We start from the raw sequence: 13,208 nt of genomic DNA on the forward strand, positions 1-13,208 counted from the left end.
GACACCATTGTGCTTCGAACAGTGAGGAAAATAAATAATAAGTGTCTCAACGTTCCTGACTCCAGCAGCAACTATAAACTAAGCCCACTCAGCGTTTCCTTGAGTGATCGGAATAAGAAAGCGCTGCAGTTGTTTAAATATTCTATACTCCTTTGTCACCCACAAATTGTTTAAATAAACAGTATTCCATACAGTGCATTCAACTTCTCGACCAATTCTTAAAATAAATAAAGAAACTATATTCCAAACAGCTCGTGGTCTCGCGGTAGCGTTCTCGCTTCCCGAGTACGGTGTCCCGGGTTCGGTTTCCGGCAGGATCAGGGATTTTCGCCTGCCCAGAGATGACCGGATGTTGTTGTGTCGTCTTCATCATCATCATTGATCCTCATTACGGTCGAATAAAGGCAATGGCAAACCACCTCCATTAGAACCTTCCCTAGTACTGCATCGTTCCCCTACGCTCTGTCAAGAAGCAAGGAACTTCATTTCCACATTCTAAACACTGCCTTGAATACCACAAACTGTTTAAATAAACAATATTCCACACACTGCCTTGTCTACCAGAAATTGTTTAAACAATATCCCATACACAGCAATCGATTTCCCATAAATAGCAAATCAACTGAGTATTTTTCCTACCAATTTCCATGTGGGGAAGGGGCGGGGAGGGGAACGGATTAATTAATTGAGTGATTTAATTAATTAGTCAATCAAATTGAAAGAGTGGGAAGGAGTTATTCGAATAACTCAGGCCTGGAAGTGTGCTTGTATTGGTGTGGGGAGTTCCCAGAGGGGTTGGCGGAAGAGGAGGGGGAGGGGCAGGAGGTGGTGAGGGGGTTTCTCCGAAGAACGGATCATCCCCCTTTTTCGATAACGCTCCTAAACCACTCTTCGTAGTGTCTGGCATTCATTTCAGAATGATAATCTGTACCTGCTTTTTGCCCAATAAAATATTAATAATTAATGGCGTGTGACGAGGGCCTCCCGTCGGGTAGACCGCTCGCCTGGTGCAAGTCTTGCGATTTGACGCCACTTCGGCGACTTGCGCGTCGATGGGGATGAAATGATCATAATTAGGACAACACACTACCCAGTCCCTGAGCGGATAAAATCTCCGACCCAGCCGGGAATCGAACCCGGGCCCTTAGGATTGACAGTCTGTCGCACTGACCACACAGCTACCGGGGGCAGACAATAAAATATAAGCCAGCATTTTGCACGAAACCACCTTTGTTCCCAATGTGGCACATTATAATCCTTTTTCCAGAACTGGACGGTGTCTGAATTCCTCCTTTCCAGACATTGCACTTTTGAATCCTTCCTCTGTAATAATCGTATACATTTTCTGATGTATAACGCATTGTTTGTTCCTGTCACCCAAAATTTCTGGGATCATTAGCATCACACCAACTCTCATCAGTCTAATAAACAGTCCGTCCAGTGCTGCACAAGTGTCTAATTTGCCGCAAGAACACGTCTCTTTTTTTCCTGCTAGTTGGTTATTTTCCATTAACAGAGGTTTTTTTTTAGCCCAGTTTTCGAATACCATGCCAAAGGATTGTTTCAGTCATATCACGAAACTCTTCCACTTCAGTCCTCAATTTCTCCTATGTGGCTTCCAGTGTTGGAACCTGCTTTTCCGTATAGAAGTCGTGGATTTCTCTTCTTACGAATCTGTCATCTCGTCCAACACAAACTTCTGACGCCTGGCACAACTCTTTTTTGGTACAAGACATAATCTTTCTCTATATTCTCTTGAAATTCGCTTCATTGTACTTTCATTAATACCGAGACATTCAGAAGTTCTTTTTTTTGCTGTGATACGGAACCCTGTTCTTTTTCGCCACAAAGTAAGCATGCATACTGATCACCGTAGACTTTTCACAACCCCCAAGTACGACGTAAGGCGTATAGAAACGCAAAAGCAAATAAATTAAAGATGTGATACTAGCACTTTTATAGATTTACGTGCGAAAAATATAACAGCTGTGAAAGGCAACAATAGAGCATGCATTTACAGTTTTAGTCTTGTTAATGTGTATCACCTTTAGGCGAATTGCAGCAGTCTACGCCTACCATTATTATGACAAAACGATTAATTGGAAAGCTACGGCAGTTCGTCTGGAAGCTGAGTATGTTTGTATCTTTAAACTGTGCAACGGAAATTTTTCTCCTAATTGCGGTCTGACTAGTAGTGTGTCTCCTGAAATTTGTCACTCGCCAAAATATGGTCGAAAAAGCACGCTTTCTCTTAAATATTACCGCGTATGCCGCTCCCTTTCAACTAAAATGCAGTATTCATATTCCAAATAAAAGTAGACATTTCCACGATTCCGGCAAGGTACAGCACATTGATGTTGGTCGTGCGACGTGCCAAAATATGAGTTCAGAGCCATGGGTCAATCATTGTGAAATGGATAATAGGTAGAGTAGTTTCCTGTGCAAGGAAGAGAATCTGTTCTGGATTGTCAGAGACAGTTAAACAGGCAATATAGAAAAGTCATCTTTTCTATTTAATTAGAAATTTTATGAATAGAAAAGTCTAGATGTCGTATCTTGTTTAATTGTATTATACGGTTTCCGGCAGAAATAGACCACCTTCAGATCTAAAACACATTTCTATACCTCGAAATGTTAGTCTCGAGTAGCATCAAGGGTGGTCTCAAAGCTGTGCCACTGTACCAGAGTGCTACGTAAACTACTGGTATGCAGTTGTAATAAGTAATGTATAATAAATGATAAAATACCGGAATCCTCCTCAGCCCTGTTTTACGCGAGTGATTTTCTGTTCAATATCTACTACTTGCTGTGGGTGCGCTTCACTTGCTTGTATGTGTAAGTTAGCCATCAACCACGTCGCGAGGGGGTCCTTGACGTCTATGATAAACTGATTTTGCAGACTGCACATTTCTACAATCCTGAGTATATAGAGGACCGTAAATGCGCACATCCAGGGGACGGCATCGTCCTCTACAACATCGGAAGTTGACCAATTCTCCCTCGCTTATGTTATACACTCTCAGGGGAAAAAAGTAAAAAATGAAAAAAAAGGACGCGCCATGAAGGAATTATCGGAACGGAACGGAAATCGGTAGGTATGAAGTACATCTACAAACAAATAATTTCAATTTCAGAAAAAATGGTTGATTTATTCAAGAGAAAGAGCTTCACAAATTGAGAAACTCAATGCATTGGTCCACATCTAGCGCTTATGCAAACAGTTATTCGGCTTGATGTTGACTGACAGAGTTGTTGGATGTCCTCCGGAGAGACATTATCATAAATTCTGTCCAACTGGCGCGTTAGATCGTCAAAATACCCAGATGGTTGGAGGGCTCTGCCCATAATGCTCCAGACGTTCTCAACTATATATATGTATATGTCACACCTACCGAATTCCCTCCCATTTGGATAATTCCTTTGTAGTGCGTCCTATTTTGGTATTAGAATGTAGTAATGGATTTTAGGTTTTTGTGTCTTCTTGCTTTGTTTTTCGTGACACTGTGAAGGATGCATGAGACATGATGCTTTTGTATTGAATGTTATATCTGAAAGCAAAAAGTTACTTAGGTTTTACAATACACTGGCAAAGAAAAGACTACACTTGGCATAAATATGAACGAAAGTAGATGAAGAACATTTATAATTAAAATTGTTGCAACATTGGAAAAGTCCACTTGAATGAAGAAGAAGAAGAATAGTTTCCGATGTTATTTGGTAGTTAAAAAGAAAACAACACAAGAATGATAAAGTAAAACGGCAGTCTGTACTTATGTGTTTGGATGCATATATTTCTCACATAAATAAATGTTGATGGCTTGAAATGTTTGCTCAAATGGCTCTGAGCACTATGGGACTTAACATCTGAGGTCATCAGTCCCCTAGAACTTAGAACTACTTAAACCTAACTAACCTAAGGACATCACACACATCCATGCCCGAGGCAGGATACGAACCTGCGATCGTAGCGGTCGAACGGTTCCAGACTAAAGCGCCTAGAGCCGCTTGGCAACACCGGCCGGCGAAATGTTTGCACTTCACTTTTCTTATTTCTTCATTTCTCAGAAATTTAGAGTATTTACCATGCGACCATTGCCAGTTTTGCTTTAGTTATTAATAAACTGTTTTATCATTGCTATTTTGCTTCAGTTACTATTATTTCGATTGTTCATAACTGGGAGTAACCTCACTGCCGGCATGGTGGCCGAACGGTTCTAGGCGCTTTAGTCTGGAACCGCGCGACCGCTACGGTCGCAGGTTCGAATCCTGCCTCGGGCATGGATGTGTGTGATGTCCTTAGGTTAGTTAGGTTTAAGCAGTTCTAAGTTCTAGGGCACTGATGACCTCAGTCCCGTAGTGCTCAGAGCCATTTGAACCATTTGAGTAACCTCACTTTCACCGTTCAGGTACCAAACTGCACAACAGACGACACTCACAACGAACGCAGTTTTGGCGCTGACTTGAAAACAAAAACGACTATACGCGATAGGCTATTATCATTACAGAAATAATACGCCAGGGTCACTGTAGTAGACTCATAAGTAATCAGTCAAGACAGCAATGTGTAAAACAAGCTTCATGCGGAATAAACGCTTAAAAAATCATTTCGTAGAGTGGCTGTCGTAAACAATCGTGAAGCCATCGCTGTTGAACTGTGCACAAACCTACTCTACAGGGGTCACATTAGTATTCCACATGGTAGCCGTTGTGTGGAGGCCAAGCTCATGGATGCAGTGACAGAGGTTCGGATTCTGCCCATGGCGCTGCTGCGTTAGGAGTACCAGCAATTAGGGCGTCGAAGCAAGGCCAGGTTAGACAATGGGCAGGCGATCACTCGTGCCGCCCCTGCGGGTTGCCTAAGCTTACCCCTGTGCAAGTAGTCTCGCCAGTACATCAGTAAACGGCTAGCTGTGGCACTGTGTGTGTTCTTCGAGATATAACATGCAAATGGACAATGTAGTTCCCAGTAATTTAGTACATTAACGTTGGGGCACCAAGCTGGGATGGGCGCCACAGCTGTAATACTTTTGTACAGAGTACCGCAATTACTAGCGGCCACTTGGGGCACCAAGGCAAGAGGAGAGCCCAAAAGCGCAAGATTTCTACATCTACATCGCTGCTCTGCACTTCTCAGTGCCTGGTAGATGGTTCATCGAACCACATACATACTATTTCTCCGCCATTAGAGTCTCTAAGAGCGCGCAGGGAAAACGAAAGCTTAAATCTTTAGATGCGAGCTCGGATTTCTCTTATTTTATTACAGTGATCATTTCTCCCTATGTATATGGGTTTCAACAAAATATTTTCGCATCCAGAGGAGAACGTTGGAGAGTTAAATTTCGTGAAAAGATATCGCAACGAAAAAATTTTTGTTTTACGATTGACACCCCAATTTCGCGATAATACAAAAAGAGCTGTCCTTCTCTGAACTTTTTCGATGTGCTCCTGATAAGTATCCCATATTGCACAGCGATACTCTAGCAGAGGACGGATAGCGTAGTGCAGCCAGCCTCCTTAGCACACCAGGTGCACCTTCAAACTCTTCTGCCAATAATACGCAGTCTCTGTTTTTCGTACCCCATAGCATTATCTGCGTGATCGTTCCAGTTTAAGTTGTTCGTAACTGTAATTCCTATGTATTTAGTTGAATTGACAGCGTATAGATTTCTGTGATTTATCACTTAACCGAAATTTAATGGATTTCTTTTAGTTCTCATGTAGACGACCACACACTTTTCATATTTGGGGTCAATTGCCACTTTTAGTACCATACATATATCTTGTCCAAGACATTCTGGAATTGGTTTTGATCATCTGATGACATTACTAGACGGTAAATGAGAGGATCTTATGACAACAATCTAAAATGGCTGCTCAGCTTGTCTTCTTAATCGTGTATATAGATTAGGAACTGAAGAGGTCCTATAACACTTCCTCGGGGAATGCCAGATATCACTTCTGTTTTATTTTATGACTTTCATTCAATTACTACAATCTGTGATCTTTCTGCCAGGAAATCACGAATCCAATTGCACAACTGACACGATACTCGATAGGCACGCAATTTAAATAAGTATCTTGTGAGGAACGGTGTCAAAAACCTTTTGAAAATCTAGAAATATGGAAACAGTCTGAGAACCCCCTCTTTATAGCACTCATTACTTCGTGAGAATAAAGAGCTAATTGTGTTTCACATGAACGATATTTTCTGAATCCCTGTTGACCGCGTGTCAACAGATTGTTTTCCTCACGGTAATTCGTAATATTCATACACAGTAAATGTTCTAAAATCCTATTGCAAATTGACATCAGTGGTGTGGTTCTATAATTCGTCGGATTACTGCTATTTCCGTTCCTGGGTATTTGTGTGACCCAGTGGCAGCTCGTGCAAAATTTTACCAATATGTTACGATATGGTGGCCTAAAGCCATTTGACTTACAAGGGCAGTAATGGTAACTAAATTGGATGTATTAATTACATTTATGGAAACCAGCAAGAATAACTATGACAAATAGTGAGAAGAAATTCAGTTCTTTATCGAGCAAAGATATCAGACTGTAAGACGTGCAAAAACTTTTTTTTTTTTACCTAATAGTTTTCTTAAAATTGGATGATAAGTATTTCACAGCGGCCGGAATGCCATATCCCAGTACAGCAAGCAGCTCGAAGAAAATTGCTGACCTGCTGCTATGGTCAACGTAGAACCCTCAGTACCGGTAGGTATCCGAGCATGCGCAGTCGAAAAACAGACAGCTGCATCCATTCTGTGTGTTGACTGCAGCACGGGTGACTTTCGTTTCAACACGCAACGTCGGTTTCTATTTATCACGGAGAGAGCACAAAATATTGTTTCGTCCACTTTTTGCATACCACTAATCATTCAAAGACAATAATTGTCTTACTCAATTATTGGCGGCATTTTAGTGGGATTTCCGGCTCCCATTTGAAGAGAAATGGTGTAATTGTAGTGTGATTTCCGGCTTGCATTAGAATAGAAACGACATAATTTTAGTGCTATATTTACAGTGATCTATAGCACATGATCAAGGGTCGCCGCTGGTGTGTGACCTGTGCAACTTTCCAGTCTTAGGTATGAATCTTCCGTCCAGGGAGCGGTTGTATACGTTGCCAAGTACGGAGCTAGTATATCTACGGCATCGGAACTAGAGGACTTGCTGTGTTAAGTGATTTAAACTACTTTGCTACGCTGAGGTTATATGCTTCTAAGTTGCTCGTGTTGGCAGTAGCTCTGGATTCTAATTATGGGATACCGTAGGGCCTACTTATTCTTTTCTTCTTTAGTGAAGGCGTTCGGAAAACTGTATTTAGTACCCCCACTTCAGTGACACTGTCATTGGTAACATTACCTTCAATACCTCCTAGTGAAGCTATTGATTGTGTCTTGGTGCTGGTATATTTCACATACGACCAGAATCTCTTGGGGTTTTCTGAGAGATCTCGAGACAGAGCTTCGTTATAGAAGCTAATAAAAGCATATTGCATTGATGTTCCCACTAAATTTCGATTTTCTGTGAAACTTCGTCAAACTTGGAGATTTTCCGTTCTTTTAAATTTTGCATGCGTTCTTCATTGCTCCTGCAGCAGTGCTCGACCTGTTCTGTGTACTGTGTGTGTGTGTGTGTGTGTGTGTGTGTGTGTGTGTGTGTGTGTGTGTGTGTGGGGGGGGGGGGGGGGGGGGGGGAGTTCCGTCTATTATTAATTTATTTGGTATAAATCTCTCCATTGCTGTCGATACTGTTCTTTGAGTTGTGAACACTTTCATAGTTAGCTTTGAAAGAATTGGCGGATTTGGTTGCTACAATATTCAGTCTCGCTGCAACGATCTTGTAGTCATTAATCTCTGTATCCGTCATAATGCTCATTAATTCTTTGAGGTTATTTATCACTAAGAGGCTGATTAAGTTTTTACAACCATTTACACTTTGAATGGGCTCCTGAAATAATTGTTCACAATAACTTTCGGAGAAAGCATTTAGTACCATTTCAGTGTATCATGCCTGACACTGACATTAAACATGTAATTTCGCCAACACATCAAGGGTAAATTGAAGTTACTTTCAGGTATAATTGTATGAGTGGGTACCTATTTGAAATGAGACTCAGGTTTTCTTTCAACTCTTCGGCAAAATGAAAGAAATTATTAACTTACTCTGATTCTCAAGTATAATCTCTACTCATACTAACTGTTAGGAGCTATCTACTTCAGTTTCCTAGAAGATAGACTACATCTAATAGCAACCAACACACCACCACCAACTGATTTAATCCATCCTTTCTGAACACTGTCAGGTCCTTTATCAAAATTTCGGCTCTACTTATTTCCAGTTTTAGCCAGCTTTCAGTACCGATAATCAATTGTGCTTCAGTGCTTTCTGTTAACACCTGGAGCTCTGATTCTTTCCCAAAATATCTATAACAATTTATTACTAAAATACCTATGGTTCCTATGTCAACCCTTGTCCTCTGTTTCACCTGCACCCTTTGAGGAGGGAAGCATACCTGCTCTTTCCTGAGATCCTATAACCTAGCAAACTGCCCAGTCCACTGCACACAGGCCCCACAACCTGTGTAGCCACTTCCTGTGTGTAGCAGGCCCCTGAACTACTAAGGGGGACCTGATATACCACCACCTTATAGCGCAAGTCGAGGAATCTGCAGTCTACATTGTCACAGATCTGTCCAAGTCTCAGATTCAGACCTTCCACTAGGCTCTGTAATAAAGATTCGCAATTTCTGCAAGTGCACTTTAATAACACTCAATGGAAAATGTGTCTACCTCACAAGTGCTCATCTCGGATATAAAATGCTCAAAACATATCTACAAACGGAAAAAAAGAAACAATAACACACACACACACACACACACACACACACACACACTCTCTCTCTCTCTCTCTCTCTCTCTCTCTCTCTCTCTCTCTCTCTCTCCTTCTCCCTCTCCCTCTCCCTCTCTCTCTCTCTCAGTTACCTCTTTTAGATTGAAACAAGCTAGTATCCTCATGAACATGCCATCCACAATGTGCTCAAGTTGGTGATGCTCAAGTCTGTCCCACTCTTTGGCAGAGGTCCTTCTGAGGGCATGCAATGTGTGAGTAGGTTTCCCGTAACAATGCACTGCAAGTTTCAACTGATGCCACACATGCTCAGGCAGGTTTATAGTACTAGATACCAAAGACGATTACATTCGGTTAATACCTACTCCAGCAGAATGGTGTTCACAAGGTGTTCTCATTGTGCTAGTGTGTTAATGTCAGGCACGATAACTGCAGCACCAGCTTCTTGACCACTCCTTGATGCTACACAGCTGTAAAATCACATCTGACAGATGAGAGGCACCGGCACCTGTAGATGATACTTGCCACAGACATGACCAATCAACCTCCCCACTGAATCATTAGGACCACAGGAATGCAATGTACACCAATATCTGGCTCTCCCCATATTCTTCTATGAGCAGCACTGAGAGCCAGACAAATTCTGATGAAGAAAACCAGATGATATTAATCCCTGTTCTATTTGAGATGTTCCCCCTCTACCTTTTTCCTGAGAGGGGGGTGGGGAGGGGTCTATACTGCTCTTCGTAACGTCACTGGCTGATGTCTGTAGACAATTACTATGTGCTCTTCAATGTTTCATGTCTCAAAATTGTGGCTGAGTGTTCAAATGACATCACTGAGATGTATGCAATTCAATGGGCAGCTTCCTGAGTGGACAACTCTTAATGCCATTAAGTGATAATGTGTGCACGGTCTACACTTGAAATAACCCTTAACAGTCTACATTGTCCCATTCACAACTGCAGACACAGCGTTTTCTACTGAATATGAATCAGATGCCACTGATACACCCAAATAACTGTTTGGCTAATAAACATGTTAAGTGCAATTCATGGTGTTTAAAAGATATCCTTCAACAAATATCTAAAAGCTGTGGTGCACCAAGCACTCAAGATTTTTACAGGTTAACTTTTACCTCCACTACACAGGTGACTCACACAGCAATTTCTAGTGGTCTGAACTGTACTGATAAAAAAGCTTCCAATCAAACAATCAGTGTCATTAAGTAAGTAACACCCATTTTCTTTTTCTCAGGTGATAACAGTGTAACAAGTGTGCTATGTTAGGTAAGAATTCTGTGAAGTTTCCTTTTTGCAGTGAGCGAGCAGACCATCCATGGTCATCACATCGACATGTTGCAATGAGCTGATGTTCTTACTCGCAAAGATTGATGCATTATAACTTGGCATTTGGATCTGTCACTGTCAACCAGGAAAGAAAGTATGCATGCAATTATCAGTGCTCTTGCATACTCAAAAGATGGGTTCCATGGTCTCATTTGGTGGAACACAAACCTCACAGAAAAAACGTTTGTTAGGGCTCACAATTTTGAGCCCAAAACAAAGACAATTGACAGACTGGTGTCATCCTCACTCTTCACAGGAGAAAAATTTCAAATTAACTGCTTATGCTTGTAATGTCACAATGACTGTGCTTTTGGGACTGTGACGATGTGATTCTCATCTATGTGATGCCAAGAGGCAGCAGCTTTAATTGGTAGGCATACATGAACACTACAAACATTCAATGAGCATTTCCAGGGACTTCAGCACCATAACAACCAAGAGGATGTTTTGATTCAACATGATAATGCTTGGCATCACTTAAGTTTGAGGACTTCTGAACACATTATGAAACAGAACTGAACAGTGCTACCCCATTCATCCTACAGCACTGACCCAGCTCCCTCAGACTTCCACTTGTTTGGGCCATTAAAGGATAGCATTTGTGGAAAAAATTTTGAGGATGAGGAGGCAATTCATGTAGTGAAGAAATAGCTTTGTGCAGAACAAGGACTGGTACTGACAAATCATATGTGCCCTTGTGTCTCTATGGAGAAAGAATGTATACCTGGAAGGAGATTATATGGAAAGATAGTGTGTATAGATAAAACATCATTCTTTCATGTGTACAGTTTTCATCATATGGAATAAATAGTAGCTGAAAAAAACGTGAGGTATTACTTTCAGGGTGAAATTTTTAAGTCATTAGGGTGGTGCAAAATCTTTTTGAAAAGTTTTTAGTTCTATATTAAATAATATGCTCCAATGATACAAAACGGTGTTTAACTTTTAGAATGAAGCTTAATACAAAAATGGATATACAAACAAGTAGAAACGTATTCTTAACCAGGACACATTTTCATCCATTTTGCTGTTCTTTTAAGTAACTTCACAATAGCTCAGCTTTTCACATCTACAGCATCAGTCACTGCTAGTTTACTATGGCACTGTTCTTGTATGTAAAACAATGTCTTTCTTTATTTGTGAATTTGGAGGCAACTTTTCATGTCCTGTACTTTCAGTGAAAAACAAGATTTTTTCCTTTTGTTGTCCGCTTCTTCACTGGCATGCCTTATCCTGTCCTATATGTGAATGATTCTCTCTCTAGTCAGGAGAGGTTGATTGTTACAGTCTTTCTTTTTCAGTTCACGAATGGAGTACAGATAAGCTATCTTTACAAAAATCAACATAAATAGTAGAATTACCACTTTAATTATCTTGGCTCACTAAAATAAGATGACAGTAACAGGAGAGATGTGGCTTCAATTTCAAATGTGGGGTGTTTACAGCAACCATTCTGGCATTTACAGTGTGTGTTGTAGAGAACTACAGAATACCAAAATGGGGTGGCTACACATATATGTAAATCTAATTCCTGCTGAATAAAAATCCCACTGTACATGACTTGCAGTGTTGGAACACATAGTCAGGTAGGGCAATGCAGCCATACAGGTGCATGTGTAGTCTTATATCTCTGAAGAAGGATCCTTCAGAAAGCTAGTAACATTCTCAGTCTTATTTACATGCCTGTCGATAACTTGGCACCCCTCTTACCTTTTCTCCTTACATTATTTATTTCATGTTAACTCAGAAAAATTCAGTGAAGCATGCACAGGACAAATATTAAGAGATGTTACAGCTTTGCAAATTTCTAATGTGTGGGGATCTGTGTCTGCAAATACCCCTCCATGACAGCAGAACTTGGGCAACGTTCCCCCTGCCAATTCTTAGAACATTAGGATTTTATAATTTCACCTGATGACAACCTCTATTTGAAACTTCGGAACCACTTATTTAGTCACAGAGGTTTCTTTCTTTCCCTTCTTCCAAATCTGGCACCAGTATTCACAGTCAGATTATTTTTAGTGCAATGTGTGTCCTTTGGATAAATTTTTGTCTCCTTATTGCAGTGGTTTTTGTTGCCTTCTCCATCCCCATGACACTCACCATTTCTGTCTCCTCCATTTGACACACAGTTAAAGAGGAAAAATGTATCCTAAGAATCTACCTTCTTGTCCACTCTCTTTCAAAAAGGCAACTGGCATAATGAAGATTACACTGTGCCCTAATGCAGTCAACTTTTTTCTGTCAGTAGTCTTGCATGATCTTCATGATCATTCACATCATACACTGCTTGACAAACAATTTGAAACACTCAGGAAAGGAAGAGAAAACAAAATTATGACTTGACAGGGTATGTGATATTATATCAGTGATTACATCATCATCATCATCAGTGTTCTGCCTAAAGGCAGGTTTTCACATGGTAGTTCTCCAGGCTGTCCGGTCTTCTGCCATCCTCTTCAGGTCTGCACAATTTCCTCTTCCCTTTATGTTGTCTATCACCTTGTATCTCCTTCTTCCTCTCAGTCTTCTCCCACAAACCAATCCTTCCAAAGCATTTACTAGCAAGCACTCCCTTTTCAATGAATGTCCCAACCAGTTCTTTTTCCTTTCTCTTACAACCTTCAGCAGACATCTTCTCTCACCAACCCTTTCCAATACTCTTTCATTACTCACTCTTTCCATCCAGCTTATTCCCTCCATTCTCCTCCATATCCACATCTCAAATGCTTCTAACCTTTTTTCATCCTCTCGTCTCAGTGTCCATGTTTCTGCCCCATATAGTGCCACATTCCAGACAAAACATTTGCCAAGCCTTTTCCTTAGTCCTTTATCTAATTTGCCACATAAGAGTCTCCTCTTTCTGTTGAATGCCTCGTTCGCTATGGCATTCGAGTTTTCACCTCCTGGTGACATCTCAAGTCTTCAGTTATTGTGCTTCTGGGATATTTAAATTGACTTATTTGGCTAATGGTAGATTGTCCTGTTTTAATATTGGACAGT

This window comes from Schistocerca piceifrons, chromosome 4, assembly GCF_021461385.2.
Source record: "Schistocerca piceifrons isolate TAMUIC-IGC-003096 chromosome 4, iqSchPice1.1, whole genome shotgun sequence".
Lineage (NCBI taxonomy): Eukaryota > Metazoa > Arthropoda > Insecta > Orthoptera > Acrididae > Schistocerca > Schistocerca piceifrons.